The sequence below is a fragment of the Glossina fuscipes genome, unplaced genomic scaffold (genome assembly GCF_014805625.2).
Source record: "Glossina fuscipes isolate IAEA_lab_2018 unplaced genomic scaffold, Yale_Gfus_2 2, whole genome shotgun sequence".
NCBI classification, from domain to species: domain Eukaryota; kingdom Metazoa; phylum Arthropoda; class Insecta; order Diptera; family Glossinidae; genus Glossina; species Glossina fuscipes.
The window spans coordinates 12,888,914-12,914,977 of record NW_023998416.1 but is presented as its reverse complement, the minus strand read 5'-3'; the positions used below and the strand labels follow the sequence as shown (position 1 = coordinate 12,914,977).

The 26,064-nt window shown below is 34.0% G+C and overlaps 1 protein-coding gene across 3 annotated transcripts in view; it reads right to left on the bottom strand.

Annotated features, from left to right (window-relative positions):
* Window positions 1-26,064, bottom strand: part of LOC119633982 (protein sickie) — a 320,882-nt gene that overhangs the window by 275,229 nt on the left and 19,589 nt on the right. The window lies entirely within an intron of this gene.

The following is a 26,064-nucleotide window of genomic DNA, read 5'->3' as shown; positions in this document are numbered from 1 at the left end:
CTAGAGGTTAAATATTTAACAGGCAAAAATAGCCGAAGGAAGGGGGTGTGTTCATTATTTCAAAACGTTTGAACCACGCAGGAGAAAGCTTCAGCGAAATCGCGTAAAGCATGCTTATTCGTGATCTGTATAAAATTCCAAGCCGGTTTAAGAGTGTACGTCTGTCCGTCCGTTTGTCCCTTTAATGTCCGTGGTAAGTATTCTCCTGGCTGCCAGCTTCAAATTTGATAGAAACATTCAAAGTTATTGCGCTTGCAGATTGGCATTGGCATTAAGCCAAATCGATTAAAGGACATGCCTACTGGAATGCATAACCTGAGAGTAAGAAACAATTGGTTTTTTGCTTGTCACATACAAACTATAGCAAATATACCGAGATAAGCTTTCTCATTCTTGGGGTGATGCTTCAGCACTTGTACAGATATCGAAGAAATCGGCGTTGCATTGGAAATGATTGAAAAAGTAGTGCAATCGGAAAGATTGTCAACAGCTTTCGTTCTGAGCTCAACAGGTCGGTGTACTAAATTTCATTAATATTTTTTAAAAATGGTATCTGAAGGTAGAACACAAGAAATCAGAACGGACAGACGGACAGACAAGCTGGATAAATAAATAAGACAAAAGAAAAATGCAATTTGGACATTCTACAATATCAAATGGGCGTGGTCGATTCTTTTCATTTTTTACACATACTGGAGATATATGGGAATTATTATCGATATTTGAAATTTAATATGTTATGGGTAATGAAAAAAACACTCAAGGTGTTCTTAGTTTAAGTTGCACCGTGACTGTGCCTCTTAAGTGATTTGATCAATTTTTAATAGGAAAATGGTTGCAAGAACTCCTAGTGGTTATGACATTTTTAAAGCCGATTTTTGCGTACTTGAAAGTGCTCTAAGTTCACTTTCGACCAAGCGTCAGTTATCAGATTAAATTAATTTAATATTTAAACAACAATACAAGCCTTTAAATATGTTCGCATAACATGAAAGTGCCTTACATTAGTTTAAACGGAAACGGATCACTTTGTGATTCTCATTATTTTATGTTGAGTTTACAATGCATAATTAAGTGGATTGATTTACTATATATAAAAATAGTGCATTCATTCATTCATTCATTCGTTTGATTTATCTGTTTGAAATTTTTCATGTTATGTTTGTTCAATTTTTTTCTATTTTTAAATTTGAGGAAGATAGACAATTGAAGCAACTTATCAGACATGGCATAATAAATCATACAAACGAGAAATGCACAAATTTTATATTTAGATAAAACGATTGTCGGATGAAAAGTCGATCGAACACAGTGTCGCCATAAAGCGCAATATAATGGGATAAAACTTGAAGGATTCGCTAAAAGAAAATGCAAAGCAAACAGCATAAGCTAATCCGAATTGAAAATTTAAAGCATTGTTTATGCAGTTTTCAGTAAAAATAACAGAAAATTTTCAAACAAAATGTTCTATATATTACTGAGAACATCATGGGCGGCAGTTGGCAAGATGTTCCATGATCTACAACATAATAAATTACGTCAAGTTCAAAGTCAACAAAATATTTAACATGAAATTCTTTTATCTTTTTTGTAGAAGAGCATCAAAATGAACGTTAATCTGCCGAGAAGAGAGCAACACCGATATACGCTGAAGAGATAACTTCTCTAGCAACACATAATTAATTACTTTTGCTTTAAAGGAACACCCTCTAGATTTTTTAATGAGTTTGTTACAAAAAAATAAGAGGAAGAGAAATGGGAGAAATATGAATATGCAACTAAAATAAATTGACTAATCACATACGGAAGCTCCATAGCATAACTTCAGATGCATTATATATATATATATAAAGATATTTTACAGATGTTATTAAAGTGTAGCAACTATCGCACTTGAAACTTTCAAAAATGATTCTTTTATATTCAAAGTACTTTTCTTCATTAAATTGAGAACTTTTTGTAGCATACGTTGCTCATTGATTGATTAGATTTCTTTTTATTTTTTTTTTTTATTTATTTATTTCGCAATTACAAAGTATATAAAAGCCAAACCTATATATATTTACACACTTACTTACTTACTCAGTAACCTACATTTATTCGCGGAGTGTAATGATTTTCTTAAACGCCTTAAGAAAAGCTAAGGAAGGCTTAAAGTAGCATACGAATTCGAACCACCAGTCATTTTCCATTTGTCTTAGATAACAGGGATTGAAATGGCGGATAGGATTACAAAAAGGATGCTTTTACGTTAATGTTATATAGCAATAATATTTTGCGGATTAATTTACAAAAGGTATATGTATTGCAAAGCCTAAAACTTTTCCTATCGAAAAATAAATGGTATTATACAGTGATCTCGGTATACCTCAGTAGTTATTCCGAGCATTCTGGTCGTATGTCGAAAAGTTCCTCTAACTTTTCCTTTGATGTCCCTATCACTAAATCCGAAAAGTCAGCCGCTTCAATACTCGTTTCCAATGTCATTACAATAAAATCCACTTGTTTTTTTTGGCAATTTGCTAAGGCACTCTATATGCACAGTATTGCCTAAGTTACAAAAACGTCGAACACTGTGTAATAAAAGTGGCCATGGAACACAAAGTCGCTTTTGCTTTAAAGCCTCTCGGTTTTTTATTTGACAGCAATTAATGAAAGGGTTTCTGTGTTCACCAGTCACCGAACAGTGAAACTCCTCGGTTAGTAAGACTAAAGTAGTACATATTGGACTATTAACAGGCAAGACTCCTTTACAGGCGTCTTCTTTTAGAAATTGCACACGATCCAATTTTACTGAATGACGATAATTGGATCCAGAAGGAAGAGAAGGTGCAATCTTCTTCTCCTACATACCTTTGCTCGAACTTATGTTATATTCCAGATACATCAACCATTTTTCCATACAATTGTTTGCGATACTTATTTACTTATATGTTAGAAAAAGTTAACAAGGTCAGCTACATAAGGATAACTTCCACTAAGTCCGGGAACAAAACCAGTTGGAAATCTTCGTCCTCACAATATCAAAATTCAAAATGCAAATGGCGTAGCCATAAAGACTTAAAGATCATGTGTATTTGTCTCACTAAAACTACCCGTAACCCATTTGCTTGGAAAAGTAGGTTAACTTAACTTTCATTTGCATTATAATCGATTGTATATTTTGTTTAATCGAAATTAACAAATGCAGGCAAATTTTCGTTATAAGAAATTTTAAAGATTGTACTAAATATGACCGCGTATGACTGGTTTTCGTACGAGTTTGCACAAATTTCTCAGGTTATCATCATATATCATAAAATTTGTAAATCTTGAAATCCTGCTCGCAACATATAAAAAGGTTAGAAAAAGTACGCTTGTACCGTATTTATCATCTCTGCATGCGTATACACGATAAATAATTTTTTGTTTGCTTACGCTCTATATGGCAGTAATGTTGTTATATGTAGACCATCGCGTATCATAAATTTAATATTGTATTTTATGGCTAAAGGGTGGCTGTGGTGCACATTAGTTTGTGAAGTGATGACAATATTAACATATGGATATGTATATATATACGGTTTTGTGAGACTTTTTAATTTTTTTTGTTTATTTTTGCTTTAGTTTGTTTTTTATGCCTTTGGCTCGTGTAATCTCATTACGGTTATACATTAATTATATGTTGCTTGTTGACGAGGTCATAGTACAACAATATATTTTTAAAGCCAAGTATAAATTTGGTATTAGATTCGTGTATTAAAAAAGAGAGAGAATAAATTCAAAGTAAGCAATTGAATTGAATTGAAATCGCTCAATAAGTACGTGGGATTACATATACATGTTGCATGGCTAATGACGAATCACTATGATTTCATTAATGTGAAGGTTCATTCATCTAGACTTTGTATGGATATGTTATCAGCTGCGAAACCTACAAACTTATTGAGCGATATGTTAAAAGCAACTATGAAAATTTGAGAGTGAAGGTATTCTTCGACCCTTCGACTTATCAATTATAAAGACAAACAAACAACTATAGTATTGATAGGAGTGAGTTATCATTTCTTTGGTCCGGAGTTGACAACCCCGTTTTACTGAGACAGGTAAAAGAGAAACTTCATTCAGTGCATCAGCAAAAAGTTCGAGTCTTGCAAGAGATCCCGTGCAGCAGATTTCAATGATGTTGTCTAGACAACACACTGCTGAAAAAATTGAATCCAAATCTCAATCAAAACTTTCTTGTAATTGCGTTTATTTTCGGAATGACGAAACGGGTATCCGTTACCCTGTGGTATCCGGTACTGTGGTACTGTTGTACGTCGATACCCTGTGTTAAATTACAATTTCACGACTTATCAACTGTCTCTAATGAGCACTTCCTAGTGCTGCAAATTGAGAAAATGAAAGTTAATATAATGCCATTGTCAACTGACTATAAGGCACACAGTGGCGTAAAAAATCTAAAACAGCATCAATTGTTAAGACAATTCTTTTAAAGTTACTATCTCTCATTTTTAAATATTTGTTCGCCTTCACTGGTTTCAAAATAAACAAAATCTCATTGAAACTTTTTCTTATATAGCTTTTAAAAAGAAGAAAAAAAATTGTATTTTTCCACAATTTTAAGTACACCTCAAAACACCGGACCGAGCATAAAGTAGAAATGTGAAAAGTCGCCAAAAGCCACTGAAAAGAAAAATTGTTTTGTTTGTTCGGTTGTTAGTAGCTTCGTATTTAAAAAGTTTGTTTAAAAGAGTGGTTTGTCGATCTTTCCTACCCACAAACACAAAGCCATACACACACACACACACACACACACACACACAGAAACATTCACATAAAGTTTAGTACGCCATCATCAAACTAACAGGTTAAGAGAGGTGTAAAAAAAAATCAAATATATTTGCAACACAACGAAAAACATTTATACAAACTTCGTTCCGACTGTCTGCTATACATGGTTGATTTTTCAAGTGCTTCTATCAATTTTTTCTATTTTCTGGTGTTTCTAGCGAAATCAGAAAGTTGCTAAAAACCCGACAACAACAATAGCAATAACAAGCAAAACAGAAACATCAGTAAAGTGCAGAAACATTTACTAAAGGACTTTGATTCGCTACCATACACTCGCAAAGAATACCAACAACAAGTGAACAAAAAAAAAAATAAATAAATAAAAAGTATTTAAATGAAATAGATGCAAAGTCTTCGTTCTTTATGCAATCATACCTGCTGCTGCTGCTGCTGTTGCTATTGCTGCTTATTTTTATCCTATGTTTTTATATATAAGTGTGCTCATTTAATAGTTGACAGTTGACAAGTACAACATTGAACTCTGAAAGTCAAAATAGCAACAGCAACAACAATAAAAAGCACTATATCAACAACTTTCCACAACATGAACAAAAAAATGATTTAAAGCAAATGTTGCGATATTTTTATACCCCATCATAAAAAAAGAAAAATATGCTGAACTTCTCATTCCTTTTACTAAGCGAAATATCTTTGATTGGAATCTTCTGATATTGTAGAGCAATATCTTATTCTTAATTGTGTGCCTCGGTTGTGGCAGGTAAGCTAATACGTACATATAATCAGGTCATATATCTAATATGCATTAAGGGATTAAAGTTTGCTTTGACTGATTAGGCAAAGGAGGCATTCAGTGAATACCAAATAAATCAAACTTTTTAAGGATTTAGTTAATAAAATACCCACATATACATATATAGTAACTTATTAATTACATAACACATCATCCAACAACTTCCTAGGACAAGTTACAGATAATGGTACTCGTTATTACTGATCCTACAAACTTATTGAGGCTAAGTTTGAAGATAACAGGCTCTGAATTTTTATAAGACTTCATTTAGAGGGACATTTTTATACATCTAATGAGATTGAAATCCTAACGCTATTGTGCCCCCGTTAATAAAGATTCGCAAACATTTGCTTGGATAAAGGGTTGCGATGATTCGACCACAACCAGAAGTGAATGTAATAAAAAATATATGAAAAAATTTTAAATAGTTTTTGTTATATATTTAAAATAATATGATCGGAAAGGGGGAGAAAAGACACACAGAGCATGCAAGCAGGAATACGTACATAACGAATGATGATTACTGTTAGTGGGCTTGCTCGGCGCATAAGAGCCCTTGTGTTTTGTTTACAGACAAGTGTTTCATTTATACACACTTAAACACAATATTATGTATAAATATAGTGCTTATGATAGTCAATGTTCAAGTATTAGTGAAGTGTGTCATGGAATAAATTATGAAAATTAAACAGGGGTAATAATTTACCGTTGCCATGGCATACTGCAAGTGTAGCATAGCTCATCGTTAGAGATTAATAAGACGGTTTGCTGTAAATGACAGGTAACCAGAAGGGTTAAAAAAGAAAAAGAGAAAAAAAAAAAAAATCAGAAGAATTAGGAAGCGATATTTAATTATCTTCATACCCAACACTAAAGAATGGAGATATATTAGATTTGAGATTTCGCTTGCGACACCCGGCAATAAGCATCAGCGATTCGATAAAGTATGTTGTTGAAACCAATGCAAAAGCTTGCTAAGTAGTAAAAGAATGTGAAGAGAAATATTGTGTAAAATCTGGTTCGCCCCATGAAATAATTTAATGCTGCATGGCTGAAATTAAACCTGGCCGCAAGCGGTGACAACCCTCCAAAGCCGTTGACTGTAGTTATAACACAGATTGCAGAAGCACCTTTTATGATATTGATAGAACTAACATGAAAAGGAAGTAATCAAGAAAGTTAGGAGGATCGTAAATGGATCTGTCTTTAAATAAATATTTTACTTCAAGGCAGACCTCAAAGGCTGTTAAGTAAAATTCATCTGAGAGAATAGAAAGGATTGGTTTCACTGGGTCGAGCGAGTAAGCAAGCAAAAATCGACCGGAAAAGTTACAGCGACAGGCTTTCTAGGAGCGTGCAACGTATACTCTTTCTCGGTCATCTAAAAAAAGTAGAGATATACAGCGCTCTTGAATCGGTCGAATAAAAAGTCTGAGAACATTTTTCTTCGCAGTAACGCATGAACTGATTCATCAAATTGATATATGATTTGCTTCCCCTTGCACCTTTAACCTCCTGCGACTAAAGTCTTATGAACTCATTGCGGGACCTCAAACGTATCTTGCAAATTATTCTTTAAGAAACAGCATTCACGTGTTACAAAAGCTTCGAATTGTTTGTATTACTGTTCAATGGGATCATGTCGATGAATATAATTAAATTATGCTTCGTCGGTCCGGGATATTATTAACCGTTGAGTTATCGATAAATGTGTATAGGTGACATCCACTCGCTTGAAGTGAAACTTATCCATATACATTTCCTTCGGCTCAAGGGAGCTGCGTAAGATTGCTAGAGTACGCCAGATGGCGCTGTAGCGTAAGTTCTGTGTTGATTTTAGCTCCATAAGTAAATATTAATAGTTTTTACTTTCATTTGTTAGACGACTCGCTAAACTTCATTACAAGCCGATTAAAATAAGTAAAAATACTATAGTGAGACATCTAATGACTTTTTGAAATAAGTTATACCATAAGTGGTGTAAGGTTTAAAAAATTAATATATGAAAAATGTATTGTATTATTTTTGCATCGCAAAATTATTATAATTTAATAAATATTCGAATAAAAATGTATGTAAAAATAAAATAAATTAGCAATATTCGCCTTGTGAGTGATTTTAATTTATAGTGACTGGTGTATGAAAAGGCCGCAAAGAGAACAATCACAAAGTTCGCAAAGACGAAACTCTCGAACACAATGACATGTATAAGAAAATGAACCTGAAGAGCAACGGCCTCGTCGAAATGCACTGTTAACATTGGGAGACGCACAATCGCGTGCAAGTCGAAATGAAGAACAACATACACAGCAAAATGTATCAATGAAATTAAGAAGCGCGCAATTGCGTGCATATGAAACTGAAAATCACAAACACAAACATTTCTCAAGAAGTAAAGTTAAATTTAAACACTTAGAAACAATACGGTGGACTATGGCTCACCATTACTCTACCAGTACTTTACATCACTCCACGATTATTCATGTAAAGGCTTTTCAAAATAATTCGTTGTACGGCATGTGGTCGGGAGAGTGGTCCAATATGAACCATTTTCAATAGCGTTTGTCGAAAGTCAGAAGCGAAACACGCCTGTGTACCAAATGTCATCAAAATTCCGCACTTTAGATAGAAAACAAGAAAACAATCGAACAGAGGGACAGATATACTCAAGTCCTTTTGGATGTTACATGAGGGTCTGGATGTTACATAATGTAGCCTTGTAGGGCTAAGAAAATAATTTCTCTCTGCCTTTCTTTTAAATTTTGTCTTAAACGACGATCAGCGGCTTTCCTAGTATCAGATGAAAAATATTTTCCTTTCCTTTCCTTTCATTTCGTTCTTCTCGCAAAACGTATGTTAAAGTGTCAAATTAATTTTGTTCGCCAAGCTTTCTGCATGTATCGATTCCGTTTATCTTTACTTTGCGTGTTTTTTTTTTCCTTGCCGTACTTTCTTTTATTTTCCTTATATTTCTTGTTTACCTTCATTCTTACAATCCGATTGATAGGACTTGCAACACAACACGTATGTCATATGATATTACAAAATTTCCACTCAATATAATTAACAAAAAAAAATTTATTTTTATTAAAGAAGTGCCTCAGATTCCGTTTTTGTTATACATTTTCGACTCCATTAACTCTACATTTTTTACATGACAAGAGACTGACGCTGTATTTAAAAAAGTTTTTTGTTGCTAGATTTGAAAATATCGTGTTCTTTGGAAGCACAAGCATAGAGTGCATAGTTTTAAAAGGATTATCCAGCGTGTGCGCGCTTTTGCTTTATGTGTGGGCTTTATCTGTTGCAGATTCGATGTCTTCAATATTCTTCACATCTTTGCCAGTTAGTGCGTTCAGACAGACGTACATCTCACATTTTTGTGGTATGTTTTTACTACTTTAACACATCAGGCAGTTGTCAAACGATCCATGTAGTAAAATAGCAAATGTTACACTAAACATATGATGCCCTGGATGACAATTCTGTTTCACATATGTGATTGAAACGGGTTTGCAAAAATTTTGCCCGCGAAATGAATTACTCCGTATATATGTGTATACAGTTTATGTTTATAAATGGAATGAAAGCAAGGAAAAAATTTATGATCAGCTAGAAAAAGTACGCCGTTAATTATGGTCGCGTCAACTTAAATATCAGCACAACTTTTACTTTCGCACTTTCTCGCACGCACCTTTAGCTTCAGATTAATGAATGTTTCAAATTAAAAAGTTTTTGAGTAAAGAAGATGTGACTTGTTTTTCATATTGCGACCATACACGTAATTCAAATACGAAAATCATTCCGAAAGTTTACAACATTTGTCATAGCGATATATACGTATCAACAGCGTTTGGAAATTATGCAAATTTTTTTTATCAAAATAAGATTGTTGTGTAATCATTTCGCATGCAACTTTTCCCGTTTACGGTTGTCATAATCGTTGTACTGTGTGCAGTAACTGTAATAGTATCGAGCATCGCAGTATCTGTAATAGTATCGAGCGTAAATGTTCTTCTCACTACGTACGTGTGTCAATAAGACAAGGAAATGCTTGAAGTAACAAAAATTTCGTTGCCGTTCAGGCAAGCATTACTGTAAACCGAAATATTTCCTGCGTTTGTGTATTATGGCAAATCTTGAGAAACGACGCATTTATGTGCATTGTTATCACTTCGGAATTAAAACCATTGCATCATCAACTTAAACGACGTAAACTCGCATTGTGAAACAACTTGAAAATGATGATATTTTTAAAAGGCGAACACTAAGTAAAAGCGCTTTACTTTATCACCGAATATGTAAATCTTATCAGTGTAGCTTTTAAATATGCCGTCAAACGGAACGTAAAAATATATTTTCATTTAATATATTAAGCCTTTTTCGAATGTAGCTTTCGGTATTTCATTTCATTTATTTCATTTCAATTCAATTACAATTTTTAAATTTCAATTCAATTAGGCATATAAGAAGAGAGCTATATATTACTAGATCCTATGTATGTAGAAGGTTAGCAAATTACTATCAATATTAAATAATTTAGTAGAGGAGAAAAATATATTATTATAAAAGTGAAACGAATCCAAAATGAGAGAAACTTGAAGTATATTTGCGTCCTATTCTAAAACTTGAAGATCATGAGCGTCTAGCTGCGAGTGAACCCTAAGAGGACGCAATCCGGAAATAGCTTAGTTATACTTAATTCAGCACCGTCCTAGTTAATTAGCACATATGATCTAATTAATGTCATGTATTTCTAAGATATGCCATCGCCAGCGCTCGAAATGCATAGATAATCTTTTCTATAGTGTGTATAGAGTCCGATCAAGAGATAAGATAATGAACGTCGTTCAAATGAAACCCTAAATGGGGTTACCAATTAATAGTTTGATTCTCACGGGTTCGTCGACACCTTTTTTATAGGAAACGCTGTGGTGGCCATTTGATTGAGCCTGTATTTATGGCTTAATTGTCCTGACTGTATATATATATATATAATTTTTTTTGTTTTTAAAGAAAGCGTATCACTCTTATATACTGTTAACCTGCATATCGTTTTCTTTATTGAGCAAGTGATTCTAGGGTGACCTATTCTACAGATCTATTCCATAGATCTCTTTTCTGCTTGCGTTGTAATCATTCGCACCGAATATTGTGTTATCAAGGGTTGTAAGCAGCAGGATGTCGTTTACTATACGATAAATGATGTCTGTTTCCAAAGTTGTTCAGGAATTACGTATTGGCGTACGCCAAGTGCCAGCTTGTCAGCTAAGTCGATCGGCAAGCCGAATTGACGAACAGTCTTATGCAGGACATATGTTTACAACCTATGACGAATAGAACAAACAGAACGCAAGCCCAGAAGTACAATATCCTCCGTTATAGGTTATAACAAATCGCAGAAAAATGTATTTATTAAATATAAATCTGGAGAGCTTGGAAAACACCTCTTGAGGTAACAATTGAAATGTTACGAATTTTTTTACTATTAGCGAAAATTTCAATACCGAAGAAATATTGCACAGTGAACAAAGAGGACTAAAGTATTGGAATATATTTTATTACGTTTATGCACATATTAGCAATTCCACATTTACTGAGCACGTACAAAGGCTTAAAAATCTATTAGCCATTCATACACAGAGCAGAGCACGACGAACAACAGCATATTGTATAAACTCCCAAAACAAAAGAAAAACAAACAAAAATTTCACATAAAACTCTTAGCAAGCATACATAAATATTAATGTTTTTATAATTCAAAATTAATACAAAAAGTGATACTTAAGCTTATAGAAAAAAAAAGAAAAACATTAAGCAAAACATTGTATACTTTTAGGGTGGCTTTTATGCAAAACAAAAGTTTGCAGTTCCTAAAGAGCTGTTTGAGTTCATTTTTTTCCCTCTTTTTCAAATCTGAACATTTTTTTTTGTTTCAAAGTCAGCTCCGCAAATTGAAAGCACATCAGTTTTTTCATTCGATTGGTAACGCCTAAAATAAAGTATCTAAAATTTTAAAGAGATATATTCTTGGCAAATATATATAAGCTATTGACTCTCTTTGTCTGTCCCCTCGACAATAGTTCAAAAATTGGCATAGAAGACTCAAACTGCAAATGAGTTTAGCAGTGAACTTTTGGGACGAATCCACACAACACTGAGACTAATTAAACACAAAAACTTTATAGTACTTTTGTCAGCAACTAGAATCTATGTATTCACCAGGCCCAACTTTCTGTGCAAAATGTCATTAATTAGAAACCGACGGTGAGTACTCAAAAGTCGTGAATGACTATGTATGCCTTCATAGTCATTTTACTTATCTACTTTAAAGTGTTAACGTTTTTTTGGTACCATTACAAAAATTTGTGTCAGACTTTTTACCTTTAAAAAATGATCGCCTACGTTTTTTAACTTGTTTTTATTTTTTTTTGGTGGTAAAGCTATAATTAACTCTGCTACAGGAATATTTCAACAGAGGATTAAGTAAGGCACTTGCAATTTTTGCTTTGACGTATAAAGAGGTGAAATGTGAAAAAATTGTACCATTGTTTTACGCTTAGACTTTTCAAATAAAATCAATTTTTTTTTGGCAGAAACGGAAGAAACTTTGAACCAAGCGATTGGTTCAGGTAACCAAGAAACACGACTATTAAGTCGGCATATCCAACTTGAGCCTTGAAATAGTTGGATTTTATATTAATTACCGTTGGCGTGCGACAATAGCTACAATAAGTGTACACCTCGCAGGCTGCGGCCTATTTCTCTGTTGCTTCTTACTTCTAACTGCCATCGTAATACACCTATAGGCGACATTCCACGATTGTAGATATGTTGGGTGGGTGGCTTGCTAATTAATTTTTAATTTAATTAATTAAATTGAACTGATTTTTAAAAATGGGCCAAACTTCGTTACATTTTATAATATCCTTTCGTTCAAAGCGACAGCGCTTTGCTCGCTTGCGAAACAATTCGTGCTGCGCTTATGGTGAGAATGCTTTATCGAAACGAGTAGCAGGCGGATGGTTCACTCACGTCCGCTTTGAATACTTTGATGTTAAGCATGTGCAGAAAAAGCCCAGGAACTTCCTCAAAAAGTTGCCAAAAACCATTATATATCATCTTATGTTCTGGAGTCAAGAACTGCTTTAATTAAAGCCCACACATAGCACAGTTTACTTTGCAGAATTATTAAGCAGAACAGGCGTTGTTATCCATTACAGCAATGCTAGACCGTATACATTTTTAATAACTGAGAAAAATTGAATGAGCGTCGCTGATGAGTTCGGATGCATCTATCTGCCTTATGATCCGGAATTTGCTCCAACTACACTTTGTTTCGATTTCTGCAAAAGTATTCTAATGCTGTGAAGCATTAAAACTTCAGAAGAAGTCTAAGAAAATCATATAATTCAGTTTTTTGAGCGCAAATCTCATAAATTCTACAATGATGGCATCGCAATGGTTTTACTAGAAAAATTGGAAAAGATTATTGATCGAGACGGCGCATATGTGGTGTCACGCTAATGAAGTTGATACCACGCAACATGTAATAAGAGACTAGGACTCAATGGTGAACAATTCTACAAAGGACACTTAAATTTCAAAATACAGCACATCATTCAATAAGTCTCCGGTCTGACACATATGTTACAACACTGTTGACAGAATCGTACAATATCTGGACAGTACCATCTTTCAAACGATACACGACAAAATTTCATAACATTCTGACAATTAGTTTACAGTTTACAATGGGTTCAGTGACCCTAGTCTTGACCTCAGTGTTGATAATTACACCGTATGAGGTGAAAAATTAGAATACAATCTTCTCAGAACAAACGAAAATGCATTCGCGGAATCGTAAGTCAGAGAAATTGTAGCCCTAATGATTCTAGATAGTTCCAGTTCATTTCAAGTTTTATATAAGAGAAATATATATGAGAATTTGATAAGAAGTCGACCTGGACTTCTTTTCCGAAGCATATGTTCTATTTTTATTCCGAAGCAAAAATATGCTTGCCTTACTATATTTGACACTAAATATTACTTTAATGGAAGAATAGTAAAAGGAAAGAATTAGGATAGATAGGATAACAACAAGTATTTAGCTTAAGTTAGTTTATTGTCAAAATAAATTAGTTTTTAGATCTCGATCCTATATTTATTCCGAATAAGAACTTGAATCCTTTAAACTAAGCATTTCAAACGTTCTATTTTTTCACTTTAGTTCGCTTTTCGACAACACAACACTACATAAACTTGCATATTATAATGGATTTACTTTGTTTTTTAATTATCCTAAAATCTCTAAGTAGAAATTCCTTTAGGCATATTCCCTTTGTGCTGCATTTCTCATCCCTAAATTTTTTCGGTTGTTTGTCAAACATAAAAAAAGAGTAAAAAAAAGAAAATATATCGAAAAATTGAAAAAACGTCATTAATATTTTATGATGTGTTTGCATCTCCCATCAACTTCCCGCCCAATCAATCCAATATGATGTGCAGTAGTGAGACCACAAAAAAAAATTTTGTTTCTTCTGCAATTTCAATGCAACAGATGTTCTTCAAAATATCATGGAAGAAAAACGTACGTTATAAATTTAATCAAGTATCCCTAAAGCGTGTTAAACGCTTTGCTTTTTTATACCCACTACCGAAAGATGAGGGTTATATTCAGCTTGTCAAAATGTTTGCAACGACCAGAAGGAAACATCAGAGCACCCATAAAATATAAGTATTCTTAATCAGCATTAAATTCTGAATCAATTCAAGTATGTTTGTCTGTCCATCTATCCGACTTTGTGTCTGTCTACCTGCGTGCATGTCTGTCTCCGACTCGCAAAAATAAAGCTATCTAACACAAGTTTGACATAAACATTAAAAGTTCTTGTACTCAGGTTGGTATTGAAAATGGGTCTAACCGGTCGAACGACCTTACAGCACGACTGTACTGAGAGCACTTCTGTTTTTCAAAAGGAACAAAAAAGTGGTTTTTTGTTCATTACTCATAAACTATAACAGATAAATGTATAAAAATTTGAACATATATTCTATAGGTCATGCTGTAGTACCTGCACAAAATGGAAAAAATTGATCACGCCTACCCGATGTTATAGCGTATCAAAGTTTACATTTTTTTCAATTTCTCTTTAAGGCGCAGGAACAACCTCATAAAAATGTAAATTTTGGGTCAACTTCAAATCTGTAACGTACCTAAACATGTCGGTCTGCTCGTCTGTCCACCTATATGTCTGCGCTACTATGAGGTATTTGTGGTAAACATTCTCCCATTGGTGAAAATGAAGATATCGTTTACAAATTTGCAAAAGAATTTGGAAATGACCTAAGCTTGTCGAAGGACGCGCCTAAAACGCGCACACGGCTTTATAAAGCAAACTTTTATTTTGAAGATAGAAGAAATCAGAAGAAATCATACAAAGTTAGTTCTTCTACTTTTTTGCCTCTTTCAGGATAACGGCGATGGGTATAAAAGTTTCGGTTACGACCGAATATAATTTTCTTACTTGTTTAGTTTATGAAAAATAATATGGAAAGAAATACTATGGAAAGTGTTTCTTTTACTATCGACTGCATGTTGTAAAGTCATCACGAATTCAAGCATTTATGAATTCAAAATTTTAAAATATTTCTAAGCACTTTAGAGAGGTTTTTTCAACTCTGGATTCAAGTTTTCTCTTATTTATAATTTCTTCAAAGGCTAAGTGAATGTTTTTGTTGACTTAATGCAAAAATTGAATAGAAAAAGATGTCCAAGTAACGAAAATTTTGAAGAAAACAATGACAACAATTTTATCGCCGGAATTATACAACTTTGATGTCCACATATCTCGTCTAACTAGATATTTGCTTTAAACATGTAACTTCCACATGATTACTACCGTCTACGTACATTTTGTAAAGTCGTGTTCGCAAGATCAAATCAGAACAGACCTCCTTTGCGAATTGCTATTGATTTTGCGTAGGCACTCTTAAGGTTACCCCAGAGCAGCAACTATATACCTCAACTAATGCCGGTCCGTAGCTGCTTATACAAGACCAAGACATTTCGACTTCACCTCAGAGTTCATAACAACTCTTTTCCGCTACCCATCATATGCCAACATAAAATTAAATGAAATGAATTCCAAATACCATGTCATTTACTTGTGATGTTTCCTTACCATGCGCTGAAACATTTAGTCCTTTTTCAAAACAAAAAAGGTGATCAATATAAAGTGCTTGAAAGATTTGTTTTAATTAATTTTTATAATCAACTTCTAAACTTTGCGTTGTATGAAGTCGTGAACAGCAATATTCTCATTACTACCCCAACTAATCTCTTAAATCACTCAGAGGATGTTCCCTATACGCGTCAGATGGTAATGCAAGCAAACAGCAAAAGAGGAGCGGCCGCAACCTGCCGATAATATGTTATGCCCTTAAGCGCTAAATACTTATTATGTCTACAACAAAGTAGACTCCACTGCGAGTTGAACTTACGTACACGCACTTGGTCGTCGCAACTCTTCCTTACTTGGCATTCACGCCAAGTTCACTAAATTCATTCTATTCATCGAAACGGTTATATCAAGAGTTGTCGTGATGAACTGCCTGCTTCTGAGGTCTTCATGTCCGTGTTGCACAGATTGTGACGCAATGGAGCTCTGGTACCTTTTGTTACATTTTCTTTTCAAAATGTTCGGTTTCTCTTTTTTCCGCATTACTTTTGATTTACTTTGAATGTAATATATATCCGTCGTTATATCATATGTAAATGTATGTAAACAAAACGCCTATGTTTTGAAAGAGCATAAACGGAAGCCACAATTTCATTGGCTATGAATGCAATTCAAGTGCTGATAAGGGTTAAACCGTAAAAGCGTAAGTTATTTAATGTCAACAATTAGTTGTTAGTTCTCCCAAAGACAATTTATATTCGCGTTCATTCAGCTAATTTATTGTTCATACTAAACCATTCATTATCGTTATTATTATTATTTATTATTACGCTTCCGTAAAAGTCATCAGTCTTCCCTTTTACAAAATAGCACGCCCTAATCCGGCAAATTATGTAGTGTTACGCAAAGTGGCAATTATTCATGTATTCAAGAGTCGCAAACAACAGTTTTTTGTATTCATGCGATACAGACGCGAGAGAGACGCAGAGACGACACACATCAAAGTATGAAAATTTTATATTAGCTTTTAATAAAAATCAAATAAATTTTCGGATAAAGCTCAGAGAAGAGCAAGTTTAAAAAGGGAAAAAATTAAAAATAGTATGAGAGATAGTGCAATAAAGACATGATAAGCACGTAATTTCACTACAAAATAAAGCGGATTTTTCCATTCCTATAAAATTGCATGAATTTTTTTCAAAAATGTTTTCCATAGCATTTAAGGCTCATTGTCGCAACATCCTATTGTTGTTTTAGCATTTTAGCTGCTCTTCGAGAATATCTATGTTTTCTAATCTACGGTATAAAAACTTAGAAAAGTGCCATTTACTGCATATTTACAATGGGTTAAGGTTCTCAAATTAATTTCCGCTATCTACAACGCAGGAAAAGTAAATTAAACTTTCCACTCAAAAATTAATCCCTTGAATATTATTTCAACCATTTGTAAGTTCGCATTCGTTTAGTTTAAAAGTAGATTTCAACAAACATTTCTTGTTACTCATATTTGCCTTCATCTCTCTCCCCCGCTCCTTTTTTCTCATAGGTATACAAAACATTAATGATTAGTTTCCACGTAATAGCTAGACGATGTGTAGAACAAATAATTGCACGAATCTAGTCGTTTAAGTTTTATTTTAACAAAGAAACTTTGTGCTTCACTTATACCAACAGCGAACAACATTTGCGGTACAAAGGTGTATTAAGTTTATGCGGATGTCTGTACAAGCCAGAAGTACTTGAGATAGGCCCACCTTTCATTATACCGATCGATTTAGAAAGTGATTGTGAGCTTGTCTGCCCGTCGGCCTGCCTTGTATTTTTGTATTTAACCTGCAAGGCACAATTGCCGAGATGTTTCGATGAAATATGAAATTCGTCCCAAGGATGAATGCTATTGAAAATGTTACGGATCGGACCGCTTTTTCAACTGCTTCTCCCATACGGCGCGTCGTTTTGAGAAAGCCGTCAATAACTGTGTTAAGCGAAGCCGGTATTCAATGAGGGACCATGTCCTACTTGTAAAGTTTTCACGTATGTAGTAAGAAAATAAAAATAAATAAAAAATAAAAGCAAATATTTACGCACAATGAGCAAATTATACATCCTCTCTAAGCTACTAAAAGTTTACTTCAACAAATTTATGATATTCATTCGGTTACAAATTTGCTAAAATTTTTTTTTATATATCAGAGATTATAGAATTTATGTTGAAAAGTAGTTTTCCGGTGCAGGCAGATTAAGAGAATTCATAGCGTGAAACCAACACTGTTTGTGCTTCATACACAAAACTCTGAAGCATATTTTTAAATGTTTGCTAAGCTGCACAATTTATAACATACTTTTTCGAAAGTATTATAAAATTTGAATGAGCGACTGAATAGAAAGAAAAAGTTTTCAAAATAACGCTTGCTTGTCTTTAATGCGAGCACTGTGTTAGCAAACCACCGAAAAACGAATGAAATCTTCAGTGAAAATAAAATACATATACTGAGTAATTTAAACAGTTTCGCATCTTCAATTTTTCCCCAAAAGCTCTGCTCCAAATGGTGTCAAAAAGTGTAAAAACTTCTTCTTTCTTACAGTATTTTGCCAGTCAATGGCTCGTTCTTCAGCCATTTTGCCAAGACTGTTTAGCCCATTCTTCCGACATTTCGCGAAATGACTCTATGACTCTATTGCCTTGGGTTTTGCTGACCTGGGGTTTGCTTTAAACAAACTAAAAGCGCGATGGCTTGTGCATTTCGTTTATCAACGTGAAAAGCAGCAAAGGATCGTTAGTGAGTGTTAGAGAGCGTTAATTATGCGTTTGAGTTGATGAAATTGTAAAAAGAAGGGCAAAAATTCTACTAACTTGTTGAGTGATGTTAACTGGTAGGCACATTGTTAGTTCAAAAAGCAATTAGTGTGGCTTTTGAGACCTGTAAAATTGTAAAGCCGCAAGTGATTCTCTTATAAAAAGCACCTTACAAGTTGATAATAAAAACCACCTCTTTACCTCTTATTTTCCTGTGGTCAAAATCATTTTCTAAGTCTACGCCCCCCGCCATGATGAGTTGCACTGATAACGTGTAGACTCTTAGCTTGTACAGTCATTGTTCGTTAATTTATTAGAAACTCCTTCACTTTTATTCCTCCTTTAGTTAAAGTGTTCCGTGCATAGCAGTGCAAGTGTAGTGAACTTTTTAAAATATATGAAGTATCATCATATTGATCATGGAAAAGTTGGTTTTTTTTTCAATCTAAGCAAGGATACAGCGGCAATTTAGTAACAGCATGTTACTTTGACAAATGATGTACCTTTGATTACCACTACCAGATAGGTATGCTTTACCTTCGGCTGCGTATAGTAAAAATTCTTGAGAAAATCTTTAACTTTAATTTAATTCAATTCTTTTATGACAAACCAATACTAGCGCAATCGTCTGATATTATATTAGGTAGTTAGAGCAAATGGTCTCTAAGGACAAAGGACAATTTATAACAAATCATGCTGATTATCTATATCAGCTTTAAGGCAAAGTAATACTAATGTTACAGTCCTGCTGTTATAGTGCGGTTATATAACAGAACCAGTTCCTGGTGAAGAAAGTCACGTTTATTGTGTGCGCTGTTCGTCTTGTTCATGCGGTAGTGATTTTTCTCTCTTGTATATCATAAGTATATATGTATATTACACTGCCAACATTTTTCACGATTTGTCAAGTCAGCGGAAATCATGCAAGACTTGTCCGGAGAAAAAAAAAAAAAAACGAAAATGAAAAAGTGAAAAAGTAGAAAATCATAAGACTGGATCAAAGCAATTTTTTTTTTTTTTTCTGGCACGCAAGAATACAATAAAATGGAAAAATTGCCTTTGGCATACTATTCCCGCGGCCAACCTATTTTATGATATTTACATGCATACAACACAAATAAATATGTTATTGCTATTGCTATGCGCTCTAGTATATCCATCATTCTTTTAAGTTATGCATGTTAGTTTTCCATTCCAAGCATACGTTCATTTGTATGTGTGGTAAACATACATTTTTATACATATGTGTGCAAGTTTTGTAAAATTTTCTGTTTCTCATAATATAACCGCAAGATATGACAAAAATGTTGTGATTTTTTTAACCACAAATCTCCGTTGCATACTTTAAGGATTTGGATAGAAGACCGAAAGAAAAGGATGAATGAGAAAATGAAAATTTAAGTCAATGCAAAACAGATGTATTTTTCTATAAATTTTATTATTATTTAATGTAAATTAAATACTCTCACCATAAATATATACCTCTAAGCCACTAGAGAATATAGAAATTGAAAAAAACTCTTAGCCAAGGGACGAAGGCTAATGAACAATGATTTTTTTAATTCCTTTTTTTTTTTTTATTCCTACACATAATCGTGCGTTGATAGCCAAGCAAGTGCATTGCACTTTACAATTAAAACACACGTAAGAGTTAACGGAAACACAGATGCGAATATTGTGAACGATGTGAACGCAATGAGTTGAACTATGATTGCAGAAAACTATAGCTATTAAGCTCCTATGTACGTCAACATCTTTAAAGAATATTTCTCGTGAGTTCCGTTAGGTCGAACCGGGTAATTATGGTTAAACGACAACATTTATTTTCAAAATTTCAAAAACTCCTCTTGTTACGTGTTAAAGACATATGAATAAGACCAAAATATTAATAAAGAAAATGCACATAACTCTCGGTTGTGATTTCACACAAGAATTTCTCTTTTTACCATGCTTTGATGAAATAATTTCTGCCGATTTTTGAAAATTAGCGTCAGCGTCTCGCTCTTCTGCCCCCTCTCCAACAGAACTGTCGGCTGTTTTCATTACGGGTGAAAGCTCATTATCGTTTTTAATGGGTGGCCTATGTCCCAGCATTTGTTCCAAAATCCAATCTCTACGCTTATAAAGATCAGTATACAACACCGGCTCGTTCGGAAGCCATGTAGATCTGGGAAGAATGATGCCAGACAACTCATTGTCACATAGCAATGCGAATCCTTTGTAAGCTGCTTCAGAATAGCTAAGACAAATGTAACCTTCCTGCAGATCAGGCAATAGATCCATACACGTCTCCATATCCATGATTTGTATCCTGTGTGGTCTGTCGGCAACGATAACAACACAGCCTTCGGCCGCACTCGCTTCTTTTGATGTTATTGGTATAGACGCTGCGGCTCTCGGATCCATCCTCATGTTCTGCCTGGTAGTTACCAATACAAACGGATGTTGGCTTTCGAGCGGGTTTTTGTCGAATTTTATAAATTTATCAACTTGTACTCGCTTGTTCTTGTCGAGGTCAGCTCTTAAATCATAGCGCACATAAGTCGAGTCACCGAAATCTTCAAACTCGGGACTGTTGGCTATAATTATATTTGATTGTATGATAATCGCACTTCTTTCGATTATTTTTCCATCGAAATCAAGCTGCAGACGGGCGAGGTATTTCGTGAACTCATAATTTGACGCCAATGGAATGGCGAGAAACCATTGCAAAATTGTCAGGTATCTAAACATTATGCGTAAAACCAAACCAAAATTTATAAAATCAATAAATATTTTGTGTCGTTTTACATTCGATTTTTCATTGTCAACTTCTCTACGTCGGCTACTAAGAATTTTTTCAAATCTTTACAATAAGCACTAGTAGAAAAGTGCTTATCGCGCACAATCCTTGACATGACGCATATGCATGGACGGGTTAGACGCAAAATCACATTTCAATTCAAATGAAAACGGTTCAAGTTATTTTGACTGCAGGCAAAGATCTGCAGCGTTTTGCATTTTCAGCAAATGTGAAAATACCGTCAATAGACCGATGAGCAAACGGCCCTATATCTATACAAATTTGAAGAAATAGACTTATAGGAAGAAATCGTGCCGGGTGTTAGATGTGCTAATTGCTTGATATGTTGTTTATTTTCATGATTGATGGATTGGTGAGGATGAATTTTAATGGCGAAAAAGTCTCCTTTGGCAAAATGCCTTGATGCACCTTCAAAACTCTGAAGAGAAAGATACGTCCATAAGTGCTTTGATCGTTGAACTTACAATGAGATCCATACCTTAGAGTAAACACCAACTTCCCGCTTCTTTGAAGTACGTTTAAGATGTAATAGGGCTGTACAATTTTCAACCCAATGACACACACATGCACACTGAAGTTATTAAAAAAATATGAAAAATTTCAGAATTCTAACTTTAACAATTTCCGACTAACGAGCAAAAATCCAAAAATTTTGGCGAGTTGCCTTCAGTTTGCCCTTAATTGCGTGGTTTTCCTCAGACCAATTCGGCCCATTTTCAATACCCAACCTGCTTGTAGAAACTTTCGATGTTTCTACCAAATTCGAAGTTACTTTTGTGACCAGGAGAATGCCAACAACACATACCATACAGCCATACAGATGGACGGACATGGCTAAATCAACACAGAATTTACTTAATAGGATCTCTGAAGCTTCCTTTTGCGTGTTACATATATATTTTGGAAAAGGAAATGAGAATATCACCACCTTACAGTGGTGGGTATAAAAAGGGCAAAATTTTCTCTACAAACTATAGCTACCTTTGGTAAAAATGATCATTACGATCACGATACCTGCAAAGGAACGTGTAAATGTTCTCAAAATATTTATTTGTAAAAAATGTTAATATTTCGTCCCGCTAGTTTCCTGTGTAAAGGGAAAATTCGATAACGGCTTTTCTCCGTCTCCACTTTGTGTTGCTCCCCAAACATTTCCTCAAAGTAAATGTTTGCTGTATTTGTGAACAACCACCATTGATGATGATGATGATTGCATGTTTTGCTGCTTGCAACGCAAATAAACAAACAATCAAAGCGTTAACAGAAAAGGGTGTATTATATAAGAGACTTTCCATATTTTGCGGGTAAACATCCGAATCAAAAAGACGCGTGCTACAAACAAGCAGACGCACAACTGTGAGTATATGTTAGACGGTCCCCTTTCTCTTTTATAAAATGTAATAAATGTAACAATTACACAATTCAATGAATATATAAATTATACAGACATTTTTCGACCTCATCCTTTAGACAGGACTTAAGGGTAAGTAATTTCTTCAATAATACGTATCTTGTCCGAAAATGTCCATATGGTTTTTCAAACGTACAAAGATGTAAAATGAAACGTGTGCAAATATATTAAAAGGAAGCGAAACTCGTCTCATTTATGCAACACAGATAATGTATTTGTTTAGCTTTAAAATATGTCCTAAAACTCTTTGTTGGGAAAATTGAAAAAAAAAAAAAAAAAAAAGATATATAAAAAATCTTTGCATATCCTTCCTATTGCTTTGTGGCATATTATCCATCAAATGTTTCAATTACTTTTAAATTTTTTCATAACATCATCATGGTCATCATCATAATCATCATCATTATTATCTTCATTACTCATTTATCATCAACGCATGGTAACACGTGCAGTGTTGGATGTGATTTCCAAAAACAAAAGTGTCATCAAAAAAAAAAAAAAAAAAAAAAAAAAAAAATACCTTTTGACACTCCTAGAAGAAACATTCATTTATCATATTGCAAGAAAAATGTATGTAAGAAAATCTCTACTCCGGATTAAAGGAAACAAAAAGTTTGGTGGTAACATGTTCCTGTTCTCGTTAAAACAGTTTTTGAAAGGAATGATATATGGTTAAGCTAAGAATACGGACATAGCACTAACAATGACTTAGCAAAAAAAAAAAAAAAAATAAATAAATAAAAGAAACAAATTACGTTTTCAATAGCAAAAGAAAAACAAATTTGTTGCTTTCTTAAGTTATAAAATTATTCTTCCTCCTCTTTCTTTTTAAAACGGATAAACTTTCAATATGAACTACAATTCCTTATTGATTCATTGATTTTTGAATATTGACTACGAAACTATTTTTTTATTACATTCTACACCACTTTCGGCGCAAGGATACGTTACGTATTTGCTAAAGAACATGAGATAAACCGACCTTCAAAAATCATTCTGTGAATCGATTTAAATTAAGTCTGCCTGTCTGTCTGTCCAGTTGTCCGTCTCTTATTCCTGTGTTCAACCTACCTTAAAAGAGGCCGATAAAAATTTCATGCTCATTAGCGTCTTTACAGCAGCCCTGCTAAGCGTTTAATTCATGATGTTTTCGACCTATTATTACTATTAGAATATGTTCACTCATTCAAAACGTGCTAATAGGATTGAGAGAAAGGCCGCAATTTTTTGACATAAGTTGATGAAATTTGCTCACTAAAGTGATTTGTCATAACGACAATCGCGATTGGAGATGGTTCCACTCGAAGTACTTTACGTCTTAATTTGAAAAGTCGGCATGCAAATAACTGTAGTGAGCGAACTGATGGAGGATGGTTAATGATGGGCCGTGGCCCACTAAAGTGCTTTCCTTTGTCTTTAGTTTACTAATTTACAAATATAGGAATCAAAGTAGCTTGAATATTGTCCTTGATGGCCACGTCTGGAAGTAACGTAGGTAATAGAAAAATTTCAAATAGTCTTCGAGCTGCAATATGTACGACAAGGTTGTGGCGTAGCTGTCCTATGCTTTTTTTTTTTTCTTTTGCTGACTGCAGACTATTTTTGGCATATATAATTTTGTAGAGTGCCGTGAAGGCAAGCCATTATTCACATCTCACCAAAATAACAAAATAACAATTTTTTGGGTCGTCAAGCACAATGTACAACATACCCTTTAACCTGTTAGCTACAAAATTCATAGTTAATGGTTCTCTACAATACCTATATATAATAGCTTTTACCACATTGTGCATAACTGGTTAATACATTTCTTAATAAAACTTGTCGCATTTGAATTGTGGGAATAGCCTATGGTGTTGACGTAACACAACAACTATAGTTTTGAGAATTATTTTAGTAAACCATCGGATTGTTGTGTACGCCCCACACTACTTGTGCTAGAAGGTATATAAAGTTTTCATTGACGAAGGCATAATTTGTCAATCTGATCGTATCAGAAATATCTTTTGAGTCGATACGAGCTTACTCCTCCGTCTGCCTTCCTGCCCGTTCATTCGATCTCTAATTCTAGAATTGAAAAAAAATAGCTAATGCGATGCTCGATAGATTGCAAAAAGATAAGAAATTGGATAACAACTGGAGAGCATATTGGCCGATAGCTTTACCGGTGCTGATATCCTAACAACCTCAGCATAACTTATGTTCCATGTTAGCGGGTGAGCCTCATACTTATTTGTGTGATACCCGTTTGCTGTATGGCTATGGAATCTATTACCACGAATTGTGGTAAAGGAGACGTGTTAGAAGCAAACAGAGAACTTGTAACTCTGCTGGCTATGAATTTTTTATCTCAATTTTTGCTTCCATCGGAACTTCAACAGTACAGAACAGACTTTGGACAACTTTTGAAGTTCTAACCTAGCAAGGGTTAGTTTTCCACTTTTAGCTTTTAACCATCGTTTACGGATGATTTGAGTTGCTTATTTTTACACATCTACACGTTTAGGTAAATCGGGAAGAACTATGACCATGTTTGGATTGCGCACCTCTTCGAACTTGGTCTGAACTTTTTGTGCTCGTACAATCCCGTTTACTATCTTATGTATTGAAAGTCATGTGATCTGATTAAATATAATATTGTAGAGTTCCTTTTGCAAACAGAATGACGATATCGGTATATTTCGGCCATGCATACGAATTTTATGCTTGTAAATGTTGTATGTGTTTCCTGTGTCCCACAGTCATGATGCTGGTACGAAATTTTTGAAAAAACCTAATAATGTCTTAATATGAATTATCAATAGGATAAAAAAGGTTTTATGTTTTCCCTTTTCAAACAAACGAAACGAAGTAAAAAATCAATATATCAGATGCACACTACCCCCCGCCTCACTTTTATTACGTGTTATATAATGTAAAGTGTGCCGAGATGAAACAAATAAATTTATTAAAATTTCATTAAAACGTCATCAACAAAAACGAATGATGTTAACCGAGAGATTGAGTTGCGAGGACTGAAAATCGAGAGGAAGAACACAGACGTAGAGTATTAAAACCACTTGGAGTCTGCAACAGAACTTAAAAAAACCAAAAATTTTTATACCAATGTGATTCAAATTAAAAATTCCTACAACAACCATTTAGAATATATAAAGAACATAAAAACCCATCAGCTAAACAAATACATGCATGTGTTTATGCTTGTCTGTTAGGCATGCAGATAAAAATTGTAGCAAATTTATACGACAGCGTCAGCACTGTGACTACTATAACAACAGTCTCGCA